The following is a 25101-nucleotide window of genomic DNA, read 5'->3' as shown; positions in this document are numbered from 1 at the left end:
CCTGCTGATGAAGGGGTCACTTCTATGTTTATTGATAAGAATGGCTATCCTATCAATATCTAAGCCGATTAAAAAGCAAGCTAGGATGCAAGCACAGCAGGCTTCCCTCTTTTCATTAGAAGGGCACATAGGCATGTGTGTAGGCTTCTCTTAGCACATCTTATCCAGACAACATGCAAGAGACTCGGAGGGTGGGGGCAACAGAGAGACAGAGACAGACAGACAGAAAGAATAAACTGGAGAGCTGAAGGACAGGAGGATGAAGGAGACTTTTATTCCCCGGGTACGCCCCTTGGCGCCCTTTTGGTATTTACACCACGTGTTTTCTCAACTAGCAAATACAATTAAATTTTGTGAATATGTGTGTATGCTCTGGCAGTGGGGTTTTAGGTCACCACAGATAGACAGAAAAGTAAAAGGGATTGCTAGAGAGTAGACAGGCCGTTTCTAAGTTCCTCACCTCGCCCAGAAGCCACGTGGTATCCATAAGAAGCACCAAGCTGGAAAACAGGAAAGCAGGCTCCATACCCCAGCTCTGGTCCCAGCTCTCCGTGCTGCTCTGGACCAGCTGCGTCATCTGGAACACAGGAGAGCAGGCTCCATACCCCAGCTCTGGTCCCAGCTCTCCGCGCTGCTCTGGACCAGCTGCGTCATCTCTGATCACACATCTCCTGTTGTGTAAAAGTTAAGACGGTGGCATTTGTGAGCCATATGCTTTCAAAATAATACGGTAGATCCTGGAGAAAGCTCTTAATGTCCCTGGGTCTCTCTGTTCTTCAGAATCCCAAAGTTAAGCAAAGGCATCGTTCAGCTCTAAGACTCACGGTTCTGAATCCAGACAGACTCATGAACTTGGCTATGGATTCCCTTATCGCAACAGAGTGGCCTGCAAGTTCAAAGAGAAAAGAAATTAAGAGAGACATTTGAGCTTAGAGATCTGGCTCAACATGGAGGGGAGAAAGAGCCCAATTCTGAAGCTACAAACTAAACTAGTGGTTGGCAGACAAGGAACTTTTGTTTTGTTTTGTTTCGCTGCTACCTAACTGAACACACTCTATTGAGATTAAATCGCTACCAATCAACAGAAATAGTTTAATGATTATAGGAATTTATTGGGGGGTTAATTTATGATACAAGAAACTCGCAATACAGGAAATAGTAACTGAGGCACAGTCCAGCGCTGTTCTCTAGAGAGCTCTGCCTGATCCGCACCAGCATCCAAGACCAAAAGGTAGCGAAGAAGGCCAAGCATGTTCGCCTCTTGGGTCTTAAAGGGACCTGTCTCAGCCACGCCCTAGGGGCAGGTCATAAGCAGGTGTGGCAGTTACTTACTGCCACACTAGGGGCAGTGCTTTGAGGTCAAAGCTGGAACCCACTACAACACCCTGTTGGGATGGACCAGAAGAAATGTCACTCACAAAGAAGGATGCATTGGGAGAGCCAAATAACAGGCTGTTTATGATTAGCAAAACAAAGCCCCAGCCTATGATGCTTCTAGCCTCTACCAAGAGGCACCATATATATTGTTTCAGGAGCCCTGTGATGATGACATTGGTGATGGGCAAGACAGGTCTTGTGGTGCCTGCCTATTCTGAGAACTAGGAATAGGAATCAGTTGCTGTTAAAAAGAAGCATGGAGGATTTATACAGGAAGCAGCAGACATGTTGAGTTATCGTTTGACTCTAAATTAACCTGTAAGCCCCATCTGCCCCACCTGCCCAAGGTTCAGGTAACTTCCTAGGATTCTAGGAGTTGTAGTTCTGGGAAAATAACAACAAAGCCTCCTGGGAAAGTACTGTGTCCTATGGGTTTTGGCCATATAAGCCCTGACAACCCGTGCCTCGGGCCATTCACCTGAGGAGGATGGTCCTGACCAAATTCCATCTTGGTTAGTATTTAATATTTTAATAAAAGCTTGTTTTAATTTGGCCAAAATGGTGAGACTGGGTTTTCTTAGGCGAATGTCAGAATTAACATTATGAGGTGGCAAACCCTGAAATTCATTATGAAAAAGGCCAACTGGATAGCAGTGTGCTGGTATAATAAGGGACGGATCTCTCGGTGCCCTCTCGGCCAGTGGAGGATGTTCTCCTTCCTTCCTCCCATCAGTGGGCTTGTGGGTAACTTCCTAGACATTGGGAAAAAAATTGCAAAGACTCTTCGTGTCCCTCACTAAAAGAATGTTTTACTCTTGAATAAACCCCTTTTCTTTCTCGGGGCAGCCAATTAACTCCGAGATTTTTAGCCGTCTACAGACTCTCTTTGGCAATGTGGACCTGCAGCAGAGACATCCCAAAACTCACAAGATAAGAAATGGACAAAAAATAAGACATCCTTAGTCAGCATAAGAAGAGATAGGATTTCATATGTAAACTAAACCCTGTCCCTGGTGATCTAGTGGTTGGATTCAGTACTCTCTCAAATGTAAATTAAAGAATTATTACTTTGGGGAAGAAAGGCCAGGAATATGGCTCAGCAATAAAAGACCCTTGTCTGACCACTCAGGTAAAAACAGATGTGGTGGCTCACATCTGTAAGCTCACCACTCCTACAGAGAGACAGAAGGGAAACACAGGAGAGTTGCCTGAAGGCTCATGGGCCAACTAGGCTGGAATACGCAAGACACAGAGATCCTGTCCAAAATGGTGGATGGCGGGTGCATAATCACACACTCACTCCCAAAAGTTGTCCTCTGACCTCCACATATGCCCTGTGGCACACACATGCCCAAACTGCCCTACCACCACCACCACCACACACACACACACACACACACACACACACACACACACACACACACACACACACAAAGAAAAGGGGAAATGAAAGATTTATTTCTTCTCCTTGGTCGATGGGAAATGAAGAGTTATTAAATACAGGGCTGGAGAGATGGCCCAAAGGTTAAGGGCACTTGCTACTCTTGCCAAGAGGCTGGGTTCAGTTCCTAGCACTCCCGTGGCTAGTTATAATCACCTATAATTCCAGTTCCAGGTGATCTGATGCTCTCCTCTCCCCTCCTCGTGCCCCAGGGATGCATGCATTGCCCATACAACTCACACATACATGAAATAAAATAGATAACTTTAAAAGCTATTAAATATAAGATGTAAGACATAAAGGTTTAGTAGCAATATGGGAAGATGGTAGGCATGAATGAAAATGAGATGGAAAAGAAAAAGGAAAGAAAAGAAAAGTGGATTCAACTGGAGAAGGATTGGCTCTGTGCTCACACTTGGGGCTGCCTCGTGAGGAGACGGTTCCTGATGGGGGATTTAGCATTGGGGAAGAACAGGTAAACCTTGATGTGGAAGGAGACTGTGGGTAAACGCAGAGGGACCAGCACCCAGGAATGGGAGGGATCCAACAGTGTGGTTCTTTTATTCTTTCATTCATCTCAAACTCCTGCCAGACTCCTCTGTCATTAAGTAGGCTCAGTCTTTGGATCTGAGTTCCGAAAGACTGTAGATATCTGTAAACAGCATATGCACATTCGCAAACGATGGAGATTGTCTGTGTACTTTTACTTAGAAGAGCTAGTAGGGGCTGAGCATGGTGGTACTCACAGCATTCCGCAGGCAGAGGCCGACAGCTCTATGTAGGTTTGAGGCCAGCCCAGTCTCTACAGTGAGTTCCAGGCCAGGGATACATAGTGAGACATTATCTCAGAAAAATAAATAAATAAATAAAACAGAAAATATTCTGGAGCTGAAGAGATGGCTCAGCAGTTAAGAGCTCTTGCAGAGAACCCAGATTTGGTTCCCAGCACCCACGTGGCAGCACACAGCACACATAACTCCTGTTCTAGAGGATGCAACACCCTTTTCTGGCTTCCTTACACATCAGGCACACATGTGGTATATAGACATACAAGCAGGCACACACATACACACAAAATAAAAATAAATCCAAGCTGGGCAGTGATGGCGCACGCCTTTAATCCCAGCACTCAGGAGGCAGAGGGAGGCAGATTTCTGTGAGTTCGAGGCCAGCCTGGTCTACAAAGTGAATTCCAGGACAGCCAGAGCTACACAGTGAAACCCTATCTTAAAAAAACCTAAATAAATAAATACATAAATACTTTAAAATAAAGGGTAGGTAATACCTAAGGAATGACACCCAAGATTGTCTTCTGGCTCCACTCACACCTGCACATTGGTGTACATACATGTGTACAAACACACACACACACACACACACACACACACACACACACACACACAGGTAGGAAATCAGAGCTAATACTATATACATATAATATATTATATATATATATATTTCTACAATGTGCTGTTTAAAACACTCATTGTTTGCTGATTGATATATTGCCCTTGTTCACTCCACATCATTCTATCATATTAACACAGTATAATAATTTAACATTCTTCTTTTGATGGATAATTGGCTTATTTCTAATTTTTCTCCTTCACAAATACTACTGCAATATACATCTTTAAGTGTTTCCCAGTGTACATATGCAAAACAGCATTCCACAACCAATGGATACCTAGAAATAGAATTGTTGAGTTCTATATTATGCTTACTTTTAGCTTTACAAAATATTGCTAAATTACTTTCCAAAGTGGTTGTGCCAATTCACACTTCCACCCACCCACCCAGACTATTATATGACTTTTTTGCCATTTTAATGAATACGAAGCATTATCTTGTTTAGTTTGCATTTTCCACGTTCCTAGGTTGAGCATCTTCTCATAGACACTTTCCATCTGTGACTTGACTATTTATACCATTGCCTCTCTCTCTCTCTCTCTCTCTCTCTCTCTCTCTCTCTCTCTCTCTCTCTCTGTCTGTCTCTCTGTCTCTGTCTCTGTCTCTCTGTCTCTCTCTCTCATATTTTTTATAGGAGTCCATTATATATTCTAGAAACTATTCGTTTGTTTGAGATGTCAGCAGAGGGCTGAAAGATGACTCAGCAAGCATTTGGTCTCCAGAATTCATACAGGAAGGAGAAACCAACTCCCCGACCTCTACATGCACACCATGGCATGAATACCCTGAATGCCACAAATGCCATGGTATATGCATATAGGCATGCACGCGATAGATAGATAGATAGATAGATAGATAGATAGATAGATAGATAGATAGATAGATAGATAGATAGGAGGTAGGTAGACAGACAGATGGTTTATCAAAAGAAGAAGAAGAAGAAGAAGAAGAAGAAGAAGAAGAAGAAGAAGAAGAAGAAGAAGAAGAAGAAGAAGAGGTGGGAGCAGAATTTTACCAACTGTCCTGGTAGTTGGTTTTTTGTTTTGTTTTCTGTGTTCCATCTTGACAATAAGCTAGAATCATTTTGGAAGAGGGAATTTTAATCGAGGAAATGCCTCCATAAGACTGACTGTAGGCAAGTCTATGGGGCATTGTCTTGATTAATGATTGATGTGTGAGGGTCCAGCTCACGATGGTGCGACTCTCAGGGCAGGTGATTCTTAAGTTGTATAAGAAAGCAATCTGAGAAAGCCAATAAGCAGCATTTCTCAATGGCCTGGTGCCTTGAGTTCCCGCTCTGATTTCCCACAGTGATGGATTGTGACCTGAGAATTATAATATGTAATAAATCCTTTCGTCCCAACATTGCCTTGGTCACATGTTTAGCATAGCAACAGAAACCCTGAGACACCAACACTTTAAAAACTGTCAGATATCAGTAACCTTTTTGAAGTGTAACATTCAGTGAAAGAAATATTACTGGAAGAAAAAAAAATGTGTTCTCTTGATTTTCCGACCTAAAATATAGTTATGCACTCAAGACACCGAGTTCAATGGAACAGCTCCTGCCAAGTACGCATGAGGTGTTGGGGTCAAGCCCATCACCAAAATAAATTTTACATGAAAAAAATGATTAAATATGTTTTATCTTTGATCCTTTTTCTAGACTTCACACCCCAAAAGCCTACTCAGTTCCCTGAGTGCCCAAGACTGTTTCGTCATATAACTCATTCAAACTTAAAACAGTAGATAGAACATTTTCCTTCAGAATTTTAAACTTTCCATGTCAGTCAAAGCCTTCACACACATGTCAAAGAACATAACAAGTGGAACATACAAGATGGGAAATTTGGAAGATGTCGAGCGAAAGGGTATGAGTAGTAGAAAGAAATGGCGGCAATGTTCTGTCACTCTCCCCAAAGGGCCGAGAAGGCTGACTGTCACTAGAGACAGAAGGGAAAATGGAGCGAGCTACCTAGACAAGGGCCCTGACTGCTGGGAGACAGGGAGCCTGTGGCAACCTCCCAGTGTCCCTCCGTCCTTCCATGTCCTGCTGAAAGCCAGAAAACACAGGTGGCTTTGATGCCCATGCAGCGTCCCTTCCAGAGATGAGAAATGATCTCGAGAGGCAAAATGAAGCCACCCAACACCCTAGTGTGGCCAAGTTACATCAGATCTCACCCCCATTTAGTCAAAGCAGGTAATTTAAGGAAGCGTTGAAACACTGGGCAAATATTTTTCTTCCTTCCTGCATGTAAGTTTAATCTATGGCTTGTGAAGCAAGAACTCCACTCAAAACCTTACAAAGCCTACACTACAATCTTCCAACCCAACAAAAAGTCACTTAATAAAGATCAGGACTGTTCAGTAGAAGGGAGAAGGAAATACATCCATAAACACAATTGAAGAACAGCATAATATTACGATGATAAATAAAAAATTTAAAAAAAGCTTTAAACTGCAGAGGGGACCCAGGATGGGGATAAGCAAAGAGTTCACAGAGAATACAGGTCGTCAGCATGCTTCCTAGACTGAAATCCCATTACGACCCTGAGAACCCCGGGGTCGCAGCTGGCCATGCTTCTCTACAACCCCCACCCCAGTAAGTAACCAGGGTCAGAGCAGAGGTAGGATGGTAAAAGCCCCCAGACTGTCATAGAGGAAACATCACGAATCTGGAACGTTACAAATTAAAACACTCAGCCACCCAAGTTAAATGTCTTGTTCTTTAACGACCCCAACCTACAGGAAACACGGGTTTTTACAATGATTTTTTTTTAAATCAATGGTTTAAACTCCACTTTTCATGAAGCTCATCCCTTTCTCTTGGCTACAACCCCAAATCCTGACAGAAGAGATCTGAGGATGCTCTTCATTCCAGCAAATTATGAGAACCGGCGTCCCAAGACAGGAGGCAGAAAAGAAAAAAGAAAGATCAAGACTATTGAATAACACACAATTGCTTGTAAACCTAAGCGGTCCGCTACAAACGTCTAATGTTAAGTGTAACTTAAAGGACTGTTTGAAAAGAGTAATAAGGACAGGGAAGGGGAAAGCTGATAACCACATGGATACATGGGCCATAGAGCCTCAGCTCCTACCCTTGAGCTTGCTGGTCTGCCAGGGAGAAAGATCACTGGGTAGAAAGTAGCCACACGAGATTTCAGATGGAAGACCTAAAGGTTCAAACTGGGAGAGAAACGGCAGAGCAGCAGGACCCACATCAGCGGAAAGCTCCCGGATGTGGCAAAGGACAGTTACAAATGGAAGTCACCAGTGAAAAAATGAGCTGTTGTTTGTTATCACAGAAGAACCCTAGAAAGCGGAGGGTGAGGGTACACACCTGGAATGCTGTAACACTGGGGAGGCAGGGGCAGGAGGAATTCAAAAGCCAGCCTGGGCTACATGAAACTCGGTCCCAGAATAAAATAAAATAAATCTCCTAGAAACGGAGAAAAGGAAAAGGAAATGCAACTCTCAGACAGGCTGGCACACATTGTCTTAAATGGAGAAAGAGTAGAGGGAAGCTTGCCATCATGCATAAGGTCCTACAAGGGCACATGATGACTGGCAGAACTGACAGCATGTCCCTTCTTTAAACTTTGTTTTATTTTATGTGTAGAGATGCTTTGCCTGAATGTATGTCTCTGTACCACACGTGTGCTTGACATCCACGGAAGAGGGCATCAGGTTCCCCTGGAACCGTAGTCACAGATGGTTGTGAGCCACCATGTAGGTGCTGGGGATTGAACCCAGGTCCTCTGGAAGAATGCAGACAGCATTCTTCACCCCTATGCCACCTCTCCAGCCCTATAGCACACCCCCTTTGGTTAATCTCTACCAAACTACCAAGTCAGAAAAAGCCATCCACACTCACTGTAAGCATTTAAACTCAGCATTTGGTAGAAATGCTCATCTATAAACAAAACAGAGGAAAGTGACCCAGTTAATCACATAGACATATACTAACTATGAGCGAGCACAAACCCAGAGCGTTAGTGCCGTGGGATTGTGTCTTCAGCTTTGAGCCCTTCACTGAGCAATGGCTGAGTATGCAGCTGGCTTCTTCATGCTCTTTTTTGGTGTTTTTGTTTGTTTGTTTGTTTTCCGACACTGGGTTTCTCTGTGTTGTTTTTGTGCCTGTCCTGGATCTCACTCTATAGACCAGGCTGGCCTCAAACTCACAGAGATCCACCTGGCTCTGCCTCCCAAGTGCTGGGATTAAAGGTGTACGCCACTACCACCCAGCCTCCTTATTCGTTTTTTGGATGGCTAGGAAAAGGAGCCAAGATATCAATGGGAGGATGAAGATCAAGGGGCTATAACAATAAGCCAAACTTCACAAAACTTTTCATTGAAATTAACATAAAAGTCCAACACTTAAAAGTTTTCATGCATCAGAATAAAGTTATTAAGAAGAAATGACCAAGCTCCAATTCAACTGGGTGGGGTTAATTTTTTGCTTCTATTTTTTTCTGTCTTCCAGAAACCTACCAAGTAGATAACAGGTGGATTTTCTTAGAGAAAGAAAGTGTGTAAATTTATAAGAACAAGGAGTATGAGAAAAGAAGCATACAGAATAAGAGATATGAGCACTCTGGAACTCAGAAAGTACCTAATAACTAAGCTGGCAAAACCCATCTCCAAAATCAATGCCTAAGAACAGGAACTGGGATAAGAATAGCCAACTCATGCCCCGGGGTCCTGGCAGGACCCAGACTAGGTTCTCCTCGCATACTGCAGAAGAGAGTGTCGTAGCAAGGTGAACAGAGAACGTGGGTGGACATCGTGTAACAGCACGCCTCCCCTTATTCATGGTTCTGCTTTTAGGGGTCTCAGTTCCCTGCAGCTAATCTTGGTCCAACAACATGACAATGAAAAACTCCAGAAATAAAGAACTCATAAGTTTTTAATTGCACACTGTTTTGAATATCATGCCCCGTCTTGCTCCATCCTGTCTGGGAAGCAACGTATCCCTGGTAGCCATACCACCTACACAGCTGCCACCCCCAGTCACTCAGTAGCCATCTAGGTATCAGATCAACTGTCATTCATATAAAGGAAGGAAGACTGAAGTTTTTCCAACATACTTGGACACTTGTCTCATGAGATCATCTTCGATTTTAGTCCCATTCAATACTCAAAAAAGGATGGCATCCATTACTATTGTCTGCTGTGCCAGCGACGTAGACTGCCCAGGCCATTGTATGATCTCCAAATCCACTGAGCTACCCCCAAAACAATGCATCACTTCTCAAAATACCTGTGCTCCCCACTCTGAATCATTTGAGGTCACGGGTGGTAACACCACGTGACTGCCTCTACTCATGGACTAAATCTACGTCACTTTTCTCACCATTTAATTCGTCCTTTTCAGTTGTCTACACTGACCCTTCAGAGGCTAGAGGGGAAGCTTCCCACTGCCCCGGCAAGAGGAAAGATCGAAGTGCTCACCAGGAGAAGGAAGATTTGGTTATGGTAGGAGTGAATTTTTTTTCTCTGAAATTGGGGGCAGGGGGATGCATTTTATTTTTGCTGTCACATCTCAAACAGCACAAGGTACGGCCCCAGTGTGTGATACATGCTTAGTTAAAACAAGCAAACAAAGGTTGGGGCTAGGGAAATGGCTCAGTGTATAAAGTGGTTTGTTGAACAAGCATGAGAACCTGAGCTCAGATCCCCAGACTCATATAAAAGGCACAGCAGCAGATGTCTGTCACCCCCAGGACTGGGACTTGGGGACTGGCTGATGCTTGGGACTGCTAGTCAACCAGTCAAACTAAAAAGGTGAGCTCCAGGTTCGGTGAGCGACTCTGTCTCCAAAAGTGAGGTGAGAGTGACAGAGGACGACACCTGACATGGACCTGGGGTCTCCGCACACGCAGGAACACACCCACGCATATACCACAAACAAATGAAAAGGACAAAAAGAGGATTAACATTGTGTATGCAGAAGATGGGTAAATATAAATACGGTCTGCGGCTATCTGCCCTTTCAGGCATCCCTTGGGAATCCTGGAATAGACCCCTGGGGGCAAGAGGGACTTCTGTAATAGAACAAGATGCTGAGCAGGGCTATTTCTGTTCACCCAAGAGGTCCGAGGAGAATCAGACAACGACTAACCAAACGTGTGATAAAAGTGACTCGGGAGCTGGGTGTGGTCAGGCACACCTACAGTCCCAGCTCCTTAGAAAGCTAATGCAGCGAGTTTCAAGTTCAAAGCCCGCTTGAATTATAGAGCAAGTTCAAATACAGCCAAGGCAACTTAGTGAGGGACCCTGTCTCAAGTCAAAATTTAAAAGGGAAAAAAAGGAGCTGAGGGGATAGCTTTAGTCTTGAAAGCATGAGGACATGAGGTTACTCTCCAGAAGCCAGGTAAGAAGTGCTAAGCATGGCTGTTCATGGTTGTTATCCCAACATGTTGAAGACAGGCAGATTGCTGGGGTTCCCTGGACAGCCAGACCACCCCCAGTGACGTCCACACCAGTGAAAGACACTGTCTCAAAAAGAAAAAAATAGTGGATGGCATCTGAGGGACATCTGAAGTTGTCCCTCTGATCTTCACACACAGGCTCCATATTCTTGTGAACACACACACACACGCACGCACGCACGCACGCACGCACGCACGCACGGTGGGAAGAGAGCTGGGTATATAGCTCAAGGTTTGAAGCTCTGGTCTCAATTACAAAGCAAAAAGTGACTCCAGAATTGAAAATAAACTTGACTCTGCTGACCAGTTCGAGAACCTCTGAAATCCTTTGATTCTAGATTTTAAACTTACATCATGTGTCCAAAGGACTACCGTAAGGTAACTTCTGAGTGTCATTCCCAGGAGTGGTCCATAGGTGGCACTGTAAACTGTTATTCACCCCTTCTGGACGGCAATGAATGTGTCCAGCCATACATAACAAGAATATGTCTTGTTATATATAACCAGGAAAGAACACCTGGCTTTGATTTCAAATATTAATTCTTCCCAAATCTGTTTTCTTTTACTTAGAAAGTGTACTTTTTAAAGCAGCATACAAAATAATAGATTTCTTTTTTTTTTCTTTTCTTTAAAGATTTATTGTTGAAGAATATTATTTTAAGGTGTGTTACTTTTGTTTATGTTGCATTTGTTTAACTCTGTGAAGCTGTGTTACTGTACCTGTCTAAAACACCTGATGGTCTAATAAAGCTCTGAATGGCTAATGGCAAGGCAGGAGAAAGGATAGGCAGGGCTGGCAGGCAGAGAGGATGAATAGAAGGAGAAATCTGGGAAGAGGAATTAAAAAGGAGCTAGGAGCCAGGGAAGGAGGAGGACATCAGGGGCCAGCCGCCCAGCTACACAACCAGCCATGGAGTAAGAGTGAGATTTACAGAAGTAAGCAAGTGGGGAAAGCCCAGAGGCAAAGGGTAGATGGGATATTTCAAGTTAAGAAAAGCTGGCTAGAAACTAAGCCAAGCTAAGGCCGAGCATTCATAAGTAATAAAAAAAAAAGAATATGTCTAATTCTTTTAAATCACAAATATTAAATCCACAGAGTCTGCATACATAGAAATCATAGTTCTAAGGACATGAGTCGCTTGGTCCTTTAGTTCATCATGCTTCTCAGTTCTTCTGCCTCCTGCCTTACTCATAATAAATACCCATCATGCTTCTCAGTTCTTCTGCCTCCTGCCTTACTCATAATAAATACCTCAGCTATAGTACTTAGCATCAGTGTGTTTGGTCAGTTTTGGATCGCAATGTAAGTTGAATGGCAAAGCTGTGGCCCATTCACATCCCAGGCATCCTGCTTCATTGTGAATTATTAATAAATAATAATAAATAAAAACAAAATAAACTGTTATTCCCCCACAAGTTTAGACCAGTGTCCCAAATAAAGTTGAATTTGGCCCCTTTTCTCACAACTAATGGTGACTTATGCTTCATTCTTTAGAACTGTGGTCCTCAACCTTCCTAAGGTTGTGACCCTTTAATACAGTTCCTCATGTCATGGTGACTCCCCAGTCACAAAATTATTTCATTGCTACTTCATAACTGTAATTTTGCTACTGTTATGAATTGAAATGTAAATAAATATCTGATAGGTGGCCCCTTTGTGAGTTGAGAGACGCTGCTTTAGAGGCTTGCGACTTGATATTCCAGACACAGCTCACCACTCCTCAGACTGTAAGCTTAATTTCTTCATTCCCCCGTCTGCCTGAGATCCACAAGGTCCATGGAGAATTCAGGCAGCCCACCAAGGAATGCCACCATCAACTCCATAGATTCCAAAAATCCTACCCCTCCATTCAAGTCTCAAATCCAAGCAAAATCCTAGTATTAGGAACCCATAAAATGTCAACTAGTAGGGGGACAATTTGAACAAAACATTATATACATGTATGAAAGTCCCAAACTATAAAAATTGTCTAAGCCAAATCCACTAATTTCTGGAATATTTTTTTTAAGCCTACTAGGTGTTTTCTGTTACATGACAGTAGTCCACTGGGGAAAAAAAAAACACAGAACAACCATTTTTGGGGTCTTAGGTTCAGTGTAATTGACAAGCAATGTTAGTAAGCTGAAAAGGAAAACGTCCATGTCATCATCACAATCCAAAACAATAAAAACCACGTCCTTTCCATGACCGTACTTGCAATCGTGATGCCATTCTTGCCCATCCTGGTCAGTTACAAGCATGGTCCTCTAGTATCTGACCCACACTGATGGTTTTGTTTTAGTTTTGTTTCTTTGGGTTTTTGTTGTTGTTGTTGTTGTTGTTACTGTTTCTGTTTTGTTTTGTTGTGAGTTTTTTGGTTTGGTTTTGTTTTGTTTGGGCCTTTTGTTTTTATGTCCTCTGTGCTGACTTGATCTGTATTCATATTTCCCACTATGCTAATCCTTTGGGTGGATGGACGGATGGACGGATGGTTGGATTTTTCTGAGGCAAGCTCTCCAAATGTAGCCCAGGCTGACCTGGAACCTACAATTCTCCTGCCTCAACCTCCTGTACTCTGGGCCTCATGCCTATCTCCATCTAATTTTATTCATGCATCAACTTTCTAGGCCCAATCTCTTTCCTTCTCTGAGAAGGAAATAGAAAACAGAATATTTAGAGGACTTGCAGAAACATCTTCAAAGTTAATTGTCCTCCAAATAAAACATTTCTGCAGCTTCACACGCATTCTCCAGAGTCTGAACGTCATCCACACAAGCCAACAGCCACCTCAACCCAAATCACGAAATGGACACTTACAGAGAAATATCCTGCATATGTACATACAAATACAGATATGCTTACATTTCTTTTCACAGTCATGACACATAATCCCTTTACTTGCTTGCAGAGGTGGGGAGGAGCAAGGGTCCTTGTATTCTACTACTCTAGGCAAATTGCAATGCTTGCAGAAAAGGAAAGGAAGGTTTAAACATGGTGGATTCTAACTTAGCATGCAAGCCCCATTCAAGCCAAGTGCATGAAGGCTGTGTCCAAAATACAGATGTGGCCAGACGTGGTGGTACATGCTTATGATCCCAACACTTGGAAGACAAAGGTAGGAAGATCAGGAGTTCGAGGTCACCCTTGGCTACCTAGAAAGTTCAAAGTCAGGCTGATTGATATGAGGCCTTGATTCAAAAGTGTGTGTGTGTGTGTGTGTGCGTGTGTGTGTGTGTGTGTGTGTGTGGCTTCTTCACACCAAAATGAGGAAGAAGCCTCTCATGGTGATGTAACAGCAACTCAAGGAGAGCCTTAGAGATGACTCAGTAGTTAAGAGCGCTAGCTAATCTTCCAGAGGCCCTGACTTTCATTCCCAACACACACATGGCAGGCTGTCTATAACTTCAGATTCAGGGAACCTAATGCCCTCTTCTGGCCTCTGTGAGCACTGCACACACCGTACACAGAAAAATATATGTAGACAAAACACCTGCACATATATGGGTAGGTGTATAGCACACGCCTTTAATCCCAGCACTTGGGAGGCAGAAGTAGGTGGATCTCTATGAGTTTGAGGCCAGCCTGGTCTACAGAGTGAGTACCAAGCTAGGCAAGGCTATATATTGAGACCCTATCTCAAAAAAAAAAAATTAAATAAAAACATGACTCAAGAGAGTATAGGGGGCTTTGTTTCTAAGGTTAAAAAAAAAAAAAAAAAAAGCAAGGGCTTGAGCTTCAAAAAAACCTGCCGTGAGATTCAGAGGAAAGAAGTAAAAACCAAAGCATGCTACAGAAACTGTTTCCCAGAGCAGCTAGGTCTCTAGTCCCCTCCAGAGAGGAGATCCTAGGTCTTGAAAAAGTCTGCTCAAAGGAGCCTATGAAATTTGGGGCCGTTAATATGTTCATAGTCTGACTTACCGAGTTAAAAAAAATAAGGCCTGAGTATAACTATAACAACTTAGGTGTCATAGGCCAGGAGTCGGTGACATCATATCACATGGAGTGCATCTTTGCCAGATCTGACTTATCACAACCAGGTACCCTCAACTGGGACATTGAAACAAGAAGAGCTGATTGCTCACAGTTTTGGAGGCTTGAGGACTTGGCAGGTTCACGGAAGAGCTCGCCTCAGTGCGTGCAGACAGCTGCCTTCTTGCTGGGTCTTCACACGGCAGGGAAAGAGCAGGCTCTCTGTCATGTTTTTATAATCCCACTATGACCTCATCTAAACCTCATTATCTCCCAGGGACTCCATCTCCAAATACCATCACACAGGAGGTATGGCTCCAATCTATGAGCTGCCAGAGACATGATTCCAGTCCACAGAAAAGTGCAATTTTATTGTATTTCACATTATTGACTAGCTTTGGTAAACAAAGAATATGGAAACCTTCATATAAATGTATTTTTTGATTGCTTCTGTTAAAAAAGAAGAAGAAGAAGAAGAAGAAGAAGAAGAAGAAGAAGAAGAAGAAGAAGAAGAAGAAGAAGCCAAACCACTAGGCAAGAAATCCACCCACTGTTTTTATTTTTGTTTCTCCATGAAACAATTTATAGAAACTTTTCTGGTACACACACACACACACACACACACACACACACACACACACACACACCACAAAGGATTTACCATAGATTGTACATGAGGCCAAATCACCATGCAAGTGAGATAGACTAGTTGGTTACGTTGGAGGGTTGGAGTGTGGGTGTCAAGATAACTTCAGGTTACTCAGGTAGAACTGCAGAGCCAGCAGCAATTCAGCAGTGGCAACAGAGGAACCCAGGGCGCCATGTTTTCCTTCGCAGCCATGTCCGGTGACAATTCGTAATTGTGAGAACTCGGGTATCCTGCTTGTCCCGCTCATCTGTCATCAACCAGCATCTCACTGTATCTTTACCCCACAGCTAACACAACTTCTAACTTCTACAACCTCTTGTCATCCATATCCTGGCCCCCATCTGACAACTCTGGCTCCGCTTCCACTACCATCTACGTACCTTACACTTATGAACTGTCAGTATAAACACTTGAGATTTAGCTGGTAATATCTAGGCTAACCCATAAGCCGCTAGACCCAGTGTCTCCTATTTGAGCACAGAATGACCCGGAAGGCTTATGAAAATATAAGCTGCCCCCCAAAGATTTGACTCAGTACACCTCCAGTCAGGGTTCGATGATAGGCATTTCTAACAAATTTCCAAGTGATGTTTGTAAGCAAGGGCACAGTGAAACCAATGAACTAGACCACTCACTCCATGGGTAGAAATAAAGGTTTATTGGGTAGTTCAAACTGCCAGGACCGTCTCTTGTGGATGGAGCACAGAGAGGGCAGCAGAAACCTGACAGGAACCGTGCCAGGTTTAAGGAGACAGGCTGCAGTGGGAGGAGCCTGGGAGCAAGAAGAGCTGGGAGTTAGAGTAGCAGAAGATGGCTGTGGCCCAGGACAGCCAGGGACTTTGATCTGTTGCAGGCGTGTTTAATGGGGAGCTAGGTGCTCGGCTGCTCATTGCTCGAGGTAGTTAGCTGTAGGGGTGGATAAAGGAAATAATGGCTTTTCCTGGCGAACAGAAACCCATTTCCCAGGCTTTCTGAGAAATGCTGGGTTTAGGCTTTTTTTTTCTTTTTCTTTTTCTTTTTCTTTTTTTTTTTTTTGTTTGTTTGTTTGTTTTTTTTCAAGACAAGGTTTCTCTGTGTAGTTTTGGTGCCTGTCCTAGATTTCGCTCTGTAGACCAGGCTGGCCTCGAACTCACAGAGATCCGCCTGGCTCTGCCTCCCAAGTGCTGGGATTAAAGGTGTGCTTTTACTTAGCACTTACTGGGCACATCTTTATTGTGCTAAGCACTGGATATACAAAAGTAGACAGCTTTAACTTGTAGTAACTGAGGACTTTGCTAAGTAATTTTGATAGCATAAAGTCAAGACAATTATTCTGGTGCCCTTTTTGAATAGAAAGACTCTTCAAAAGAAAGCTACAGACATTCTCAAAAGTCTCCACTCGGATCATATTGTGAAATGCGGTGTGGAAGGATAAAAGAAGAAAACACATCCAAATAACCACTTCAATTGGGAATGGTGCTGTATACCTGTAATCCTAGCGTGCCAGAGAATCAGGAGTTCAAGGCCAGCCTCAGCTACACAGTGATTTCAATGCCAAAGTAAAAGTCTACTTTATATAAAAGATATACGTATTTAGTTATCAAGAACTTGATGTAAAAGAGTTATTGAACCAAGTGTGGTGGTATTCACCCTTGATCTCAGCACTTGGGAGGCAAAGGCAGATGGATCTCTGTAGATGTAACCAACCATCTTATTAAATAAAAAACACAGAGCCAATTCAGAGCAGAGAGCCAAGAGGTCAGAACTAAGAGCCTCACTGCTTCAGTCAAGAGAGCTCTCCGAAAAAAGGGAGCTACTTCCTGTGTGTCTGTCTTTATAAAGACTTTTGGTTCTGCCTTCTCATTGGTTGTAAACCCATGCCTCGTCACTGCCTGTCTGTAAAGACTTCCAGGTCTTCTATGGTTGGGATTGAGATTAAAGGTGTGTGTCTCCAATGCTGACTGTATCCTTTTACACACAGAGATCTACCTAGCTCTGTCTACCAAGTGCTGGGATTAAAGGCGTGCGCCACCACCGCCACGCTCTTGCTATGGCTCTAATAGCTCTGACCCCCAGGCAACTTTATTTATTAACATACAATTAAAATCACATTTCAGTACAAGTAAAATACCATCACAGATCTCTGTGAGTTCAAGACCAGCCTGGTCTACAGAAAGAGTCCCAGATCAGCCAGGGCTACATAGTGAGACTCTGTTTAAGATTAATTACATAAATTAATAATTTTTTCAAGGATGAGTTATAAACTCTTCAGTATTCCAAATACTGGGGAAACCAAAATATATCAGGCTGAAAACCAGCTAACCTCTGGGTGCTCAAAATCCAGCTGCTTTCAAAGGACTGAAAAAAGTAAGCAATTATTTTTTTTTTTTAAATAAGGTCTCATGTAACCCAAGAAGGCCTCCAACTTGCCGCTTTGAACTTAACTTCTGATCCTCCTGCCCCCAACTGCCAAGAGTTGGGGATTACAGGCAGGTGCCACCATGCCCTTTTTTTTTTTTTTTTAACTGGGTCCTGGGGATTGAAACCAGGGCTTTGTGCATAGAAAACAAGCACTCTGCCAACTGAGCTACATACACCCCCCTTTCTGGAAGTGAGCATTTCTGAAAGGGAAAAGGGGTTCATCAGACCTGCTAGAGGCAGAAAACGAGCCAAACACATGCTGGACTTTTGATAAAGCTCATCCATAGTCAGCCTCCAGTGTGGATGCTCTGAAGTATATGCATTGTCTTTCCTTGGCAGACACGGGGAAGCAGCTCAAGGCCAGCTTCCCTCCCCAGTCTCCGGGGGCTGCTGTGCCTGCCCACTCCGCTGAGCTTTGGCTGTGTTTGGACTGTCGGAATTCATTGTATTGTTGTATTACATCGCCCTCTAGTGGCTTCACGTTTCTTTTCTTATCTCCCTTCTTTCCCTTCAGGCAGAATTCTTCGTTGGATCGCACAATGCTTTCTTTATACCTAACAAATGTCAAGCAAACGAACCGAAATGAATGACATGCATCCCACCTGATGACTGAGACTAGATGGTGAGCCTGTTTTCACCAGGAGAGTGAGCGTTCAAACAGCTTAGGCTCAGGTAGCTTAGGCCACTGTGGTTTTCTTTAAAAATCGATACTGTAAGATACCACTGCCTCTGCTATGGAGTGAATGAGGTTTGGTTTTGGGGGGTTGGGGGGGGTGGTTGAAACAATCTCATGTAGCCCAGGCTAGCCTCAAATTCGCTATGTATCAGAGGGTGACCTTGAACTCCTGACCCTCCAGCCCCTACTTTCAAGGGCTACGATTATAGGTGTGTGCCATCACATCTGGCTGCCCTGAATGTTTTGTGTACCCTGCCACCAAAGCTTTTACGTTGAAACCTCATCGAAAAGGTGGTAGTATGTGGAAGTGGGGCTTTGAGAACTAATGCTTATGTTCAGCTGTGAAAGCAGGACCGCCCACACCGAAATTTGTATCCTTGCATCAGGGATTCTCAACCTTCCTAATACTGTAACCTTTAATACAGTTCCTCATGTTGTAGTGACCCCCCCTCAACCATAAAATCTTTTCTGTTGCTACTTCATACCTGTAATTTTGCACTGTTATGAATTGTAATGTAAATATCTGATATGCGGAAGTCTTAGGTGACCCCTGTGAGAGGGTTATTTGGCCCCAAAGGGGTCACAACCCACAGGTTGAGGACCCCTGATGTAAAGGGGAAAAGAAAACATTAGGGTTTCTGTTCTGCCGTATGAGGACACAGGGAGGAGACAGCTACACATAGGTAAGCCAGGAATGGAGCTTCTCAAAGCACCCCCCACCATGCCAGCACCCTGAGCTTGGAAAAGAATTCCAGGGTAGGAGGAACAGGCTCTTAATTTAGCCAAGCTTAAATTCACTGTATAGCTGAAGATGACCTTGAACTTGTGATGCTCCTGCCTCCACTACCCTCCCAAGTGCAGGGATGGCAAGTGTGCACCATCACACCTGCTTTATGCAGGGCTAGAGCGTGAACTCGGGGCTTTGGGCATGCTAGACAAGCACCCTACCAACTGTGCCACATCCCCAGACCCCGATCTTGGGCTTTCTGCCCTCCAAGACGATGAGGACTAAATGTTGGTTGTTTCAACCACACCGTCCATGATGCATTGGTAAACAGCCTGGGCTGGCTAAAGCAGATTCTTGTGTAATCTCAAGGCAGCCCAGGGTAAATCTGGGGCCAGGACTAGGAGCACAAAGCTCCAAAACTGATGATTGTAAGTTTCCTATCGATAGCAGGTGCAGCCAGTTAGCGTGTTTAAAGGTGATCTCTGCTCCGAAATATCGTGCCTACCAGGGATGCCAAAGAAAGCCCTGGCATCTCAGTCATGTCTCATTCACTTCCTAAACAAGGCAACGATGTAACCTTATGGCTCATTAATCAGTTTTTGTCTCAGCTTGATATATTGTGGGGATTTGGGGGGTTTGGGCTTGGGTTTGTTTTGTTTTACATTATCTATTAAACAAGTGTGGTTTTGGTTTGTGTTTATTCTATATGTATAAGACTCACTGATTATCAATTTGGGGGGATGCAGGGGGTACAAGTGTAATATGCCCATGCCCTCTAGCTCAGTCAGGGTTTCAGTTGCTGAACTGATGAAACAATATGACCAGAGCAACAAGGGGAGGAAAGAGTGTGTTTGGCTTACTCTTCCACAGCACTAAAGTCAGGACAGGAACTCAAACAGGAACTCAGGGCAGGAACCTGCAGGCAGGAGCTGATGCAGAGGTCATGGAGCGGCGCTGCTCACTGGCCTGCTCCCTGTGACTGCCTCAGCCTGATTTCTTTTCTTTTTTTTATTTTTATTTCATTTTTTGTTTGTTTTTGTTTGTTTTTACATCCACTTGATTTCTTAAAGAACCCAGGGCTACCTGCCCAGGGGTGGCCCCACTTACAATGGGCTGGGCCCTCTCCCATCAATCACTTATTAAGAAAATGCTCTACAGGCTTTCCTAAAGCCTAATCTTAAGGAAGCATTTTCTCAACTGGGGTCCCCTTCTCTCAGATGACTCTAGCCTGTGTCAAAATTAGTCAGCACACGCTTCAAGTGTTTATAGTGTGAGGAGAAACCAGAATACACACATATTCTATACCATCAGTGCCACAAAGTGCTACAAAGAAGAATAATAAAAGAGCTTTAAGTATTCAAAAAAGAAAGAAGTCACTTTTGAAATAATTCTCCTCCAGTGTTTGACATTTGTCTTTCCTTCCTGCATGAAAACCACACAATGGCCAACAGACCACAGAAAAGTCAAGTGACCAGAACTGATGTCATCAGACCATACTGAAACCATGGATGAGGACAAGTCTTACTTCTGGCTTCAGGGAACAAAAACGTTACTGGATTTTAAACTAGAAGAAACACTCACTTGTTGCCAACTGGCTTTAAAAGACTTATCAAGGGCCATGTGGAAAGAAAAATTAGCTAAGGGTTTAGTGTGATGGTGAACTCCTGTAATCCCAGCACTTGGAAGGCTGGAGCAGGAGAATCACCGTGAGTTTCAACCCAGCTTGAACTACACAGTGAAACCTTGTGTCACAGATCAAGTGCAAGCACACACGCATATGCACAGATACACAGATACACACATGCACACACACATACACACACACACAGAGTGAGAGAGAGAGAGAGAGAGAGAGAGAGAGAGAGAGAGAGAGAGAGAGAGAGACGGGGACAGAGAGAGAAAGAGACAAAAAGGGAGAGAGAGAATTTTCGGGGATAATATACTTGAAAAAAAAAAACACAACTGTGGTTCCTTTGGGGCACTCTTGGCAGTATACAACCCAAGATGGTTGCAGGCCTATCAAGCTGAATTTACACTTCTGGAATACTAAAGACACTTTTCCAAAGAAGACATTGAAATGTCAGGGAAATGAAAAAAAAAAAAATACTTACTGTTTTATTAGTCACTGGAGAAATGTAGATTAAAAGAGATAGCATTACGTGTACATCTGTCAGAACATCTTTCAGTTGAAAAGATTGACAGCACCAAAGGTTAGCACAGAGACAGAACAATCAGAACTCTCAAACATTGTTGATAGGGTTATAAAATTATAGGGCATTTTGGAGAAAGGTCTATATGTTCTCATAAAGGCAAAAGTGCTTACAAAAATGATTGCCTGTGATCTGACAATTTCACTCCTAGATATTTACAACGGGGGGGGGGGGGGGAGCATTTGTCAACACAAAAACTTGTGTAATGCTTTATCTATTATATTCCAGAATGGAGACAACCCAGATATCTACAAAGAAGAAAACCAATAAAATGTCACTTATCTATATAGGATCGAAACCAACAAAAGAGTAACAAAAAAAATATGGATACACACAGAAACAGCAAGAAATTTCAGAACACTATGTGAATTGACAGAAGCCTACTCAAAAGAACATATTGTTAAGTTGCATTTATATGGCATTCTATAAAAGACAAATCTCTATGGCAGAGATAACAGGACTGGAGACATGGGGCAGAGGTTGAGAGCACCTGCTCTTCCTACAGAAGACCAGAGTTCAGTTCTCACCACCTGGAGCAGGAGGCTCACAACTGTAGGCAGAAGTTTCTGTCCCACCAGCAGCTCCCAAATAAACACACTGAGACTTATATTAATTACAAATGCTCAGCCAATAGCTCAGGCTTGTTACTGGCTAACTCATATTTAAATTAACCCGTATGTCTTATCTACATTCTACCACATGGCTTGGTACCTTTTCTAAGTTCAGCATGCTCATCTCACTTCTCCCTGCATCTGTTGGTGACTCCTCTCACTCCTCCCTTGTTCATCCCAGCATCCTTAGTTTAGTTGTCCCGTCTATACTTCCTGCATGGCTAACGGCCAGTCAGTTCTTTATTAACCAATGAGAGTAATACATATTCACGGTGGACAGAAGGATTATTCCACAGCACACAACTGTCTGTGATTCCAGCTCCAGGGCATCCAGTGCCCTCTTCTAGCCTCCTCATGCACTGGCACACATATGGCATAGTCACACACATATACACAAAAATAAAAATAAATCTTGTGGGATAGGGCAAGTGTGTTGGTTACATGCCTTTAATCCTAGCCCTCGAGAAGCAGAGACAGGCAAATCTCTGTGATACTCAGGCCAGCCTGGTCTACATAGTGAGTTCTAGACCCTATCTCAAAATTAATTAAATAATTTTTAAAAGAAAAGAAAAATTAAAATAGTTGTTTCCTCTATTTTGGGGGTACTATGGTCTTTCCAAAATTCATATGTTGAATATGATCATCAATGCCAAATATTAGCAGATGAACTTTTGGGATCAAAAATGATGAAAGGCTCAGTGAGTTAGCTATATCCTTTGCATTATGCAAGGGCAGAGCAAGAAGATGTGTCTGTGAAACAGGAAGTGGTCCCTTACATACAGCACCACATCTGCACTCCAACCTTGGACTTTCCAGTGTCCAGAACTGTGGGAGAATAAATGCACGTTATTTATTAACCCACCAAGGCATTACAATACTTTATTATTACGGCCAGCGAATCAGACTAGGACAGTGGGAGAGAGAGACTACCTGGGAAGGAATATGAAAGGACCTTGTGACTGGGGCGTGCTGAGTAGCAGCATGCTTGCTGAACATGCATAAGGCCCTGGGTTTAACCCCTAGCCCCACTGCCTATGTGTACACATGTGTGCATTCATGCATGCGTGTGTGTGTGTGTGTGTGTGTGTGTGTGTGTGTGTGTGTGTATGTGTATGTGTGTGTGTGTGTGATGAGGGTTTGGCTTTGTTCAGTTTTGTTTGAGACAGGATGTCATTTTGTAGCCCTGGCTAGCCTCCAACTCACTGTTTGGACTCTAACCTCCAGCTCATGGTCATTTTGACTCTCAAGTATTAGAACTGCAGAAGCATGCCTGGCTGCACTTGGCTCCTAGGAAAATGGTTCTAGTTCTTCTGCTATTCTAAACATAATTTCATAATGTAACTCTTCAAATTACAAAAGTAATAATGCTGAAAGTATAAGATAACGTTAATAAAATGTTTAAAAGTTGAAACAAAATAATTTTTTTTTTTGGTTTTTGCTTTTTTTTTTTTTTTCGAGACAGGGTTTCTCTGTGTAGCTTTGCACCTTTCCTGGAACTCACTTGGTAGCCCAGGCTGGCCTCGAACTCACAGAGATCCGCCTGGCTCTGCCTCCCGAGTGCTGGGATTAAAGGCGTGCGCCACCACCGCCCGGCGAAACAAACTAATTTATATCACCCATAATTCCTCCGTCACTATCCCTTCTAGTTTATTTGTTAGAACTTGAAAGCTCGAAAACAGAAACTAACCTTACTTGGGTTCCACAAGGGAAGATGTTGATTTAGAATTTGGATATGATATATTTGTTACCAATAAGCAAGAAGTAGACAGTCATTTAAAAACAGGGAACAGAGACTGGAGAGATAGTTCAGCATTTAAGAGCGCTAGCTATTCTTCTGGAACATTGGGTCTCAACTTTCCCAATGTCTCAACCCTTTAATACAGTTCCTCATGTTGTGGTGACCCCAACCACAAAATTAGTATTTTGTTTGTTTGTTTTTTCAAGACAGGATTTCACTGTGTAGCCCTGACTCTCCTGGAACTCACTCTGTAGACCAGGCAGGTCTCAAACTCAGAGATTTGCCTGCCTTTGTCTCCCAGGTCCTGGGATTAAAGGTGTGCACCACCACCGCCCAGCCATGAAATTATTTTTGTTGCTACTTCATAACTGTAATTTTGCTACTGTTATGAATTGTAATGTAAATACCTGATATACAGGATATCTGATATGTGACTCCCGTGAAAGGGTTGTTTGATCCCAAAAGGGATCGTGACCCCCAGCTTGAGAACTTCTCGACTCTAGAGGACCTGGGTTTGATTCTCAGCACCCACACAGAGATTCACAACCACCTACTCTAGTTCCGTGAGATCTAGCACCCTCTTCTGACCCCTGTGGCCCCAGGTAGGTACTCACATACTGCACAAGTATACATGTAAACAAAACCTCCATACACATAAAAAAAAAATTAAATTAATAATTAAAAAAAAAAACAAGGAGTAGAGAGAAAGGTTTAACCGTGACATGAGCCCAATCAAGTCTTGGCCCCAGGACATGCTCTGGAGTAGATAAGATCTATCAGATCATTGCAGAATACCCAGGCCTTGTTAACTCCACCACTGTAGTCTGGGACCACTCTGAACAGCTGTGGCAAGCCCCAAAGAGCTAGGAGCTGGGAGCTGACAGCTAGACATGCTCTCCCTTGAAAATGGATCTGGGACACACACTTGTGTGTCTACTATGGTACATTTTCTTTTTTAGTTTTTACTGCATTGGGTATTCATGAAGTTTTAAAATATTTGTAGATCAAAATGCAAATTGAGTCAGGCTTTAAAGTGCTTCTGATCAAATGTACAACCCCTACCCCAAATAAGGAGCCACACAAGAATTCTGTTCTTTGAGGTGACTGAGCCTCAGGCAATAAAGCAGGAAAGATGGCGATGGAACTGGATGGGAAAGGAAGACAGAACCAAATTGAACTTAGAAGATGACACTTCATGCGGCCTGACGACTGGGAAGTCACAAAATGTCCCAGAGCAGGACACCGTGATAAACTGTGATCTGTCTTAGTGACTGTAGCAAAGACGCCAGCATCACACCCGAGCTTTAACTCACAGACCACCCTTCTCTAGCCAGACCTGAGAAAGTTGGTCTGTCTTCTTCCACTTCTAATCCGCAGTGACCCATCACCCATTCACCATGAGTAAGTTAAGGTCAAGGAATCCAACTGATCCATCTACAACACAGTTCCCTCACCTAAGGCTCGGGGATCATCTCAGAA

At 43.3% G+C, this 25101-nt stretch overlaps 1 long non-coding RNA gene across 3 annotated transcripts in view; it reads left to right on the top strand.

The window, feature by feature from the left end:
• Nucleotides 1-23251, top strand: part of LOC128113591 (uncharacterized) — a 53508-nt gene extending 30257 nt beyond the window's left edge. The window contains exons 4-6 of one of the 3 annotated variants that reach the window (XR_008219549.1): nucleotides 9606-9706; nucleotides 18175-18282; nucleotides 21502-23251. This is a non-coding gene — a long non-coding RNA (uncharacterized LOC128113591). Of the gene's footprint in view, nucleotides 1-9605; nucleotides 9707-18174; nucleotides 19769-20514; nucleotides 21414-21501 lie in introns of those variants that run through there. The other 2 variants (XR_008219550.1, XR_008219548.1) reach the window with 2 other exon arrangements.
• The last annotated feature ends 1850 nt before the right edge of the window (nucleotides 23252-25101 follow it).

Source organism: Peromyscus californicus, unplaced genomic scaffold, assembly GCF_007827085.1.
Source record: "Peromyscus californicus insignis strain IS unplaced genomic scaffold, ASM782708v3 Scaffold_18__1_contigs__length_77618521, whole genome shotgun sequence".
Lineage (NCBI taxonomy): Eukaryota > Metazoa > Chordata > Mammalia > Rodentia > Cricetidae > Peromyscus > Peromyscus californicus.
Note: the sequence above shows the minus strand (reverse complement) of the source record. Positions and strands in the feature narration are given on the sequence as shown.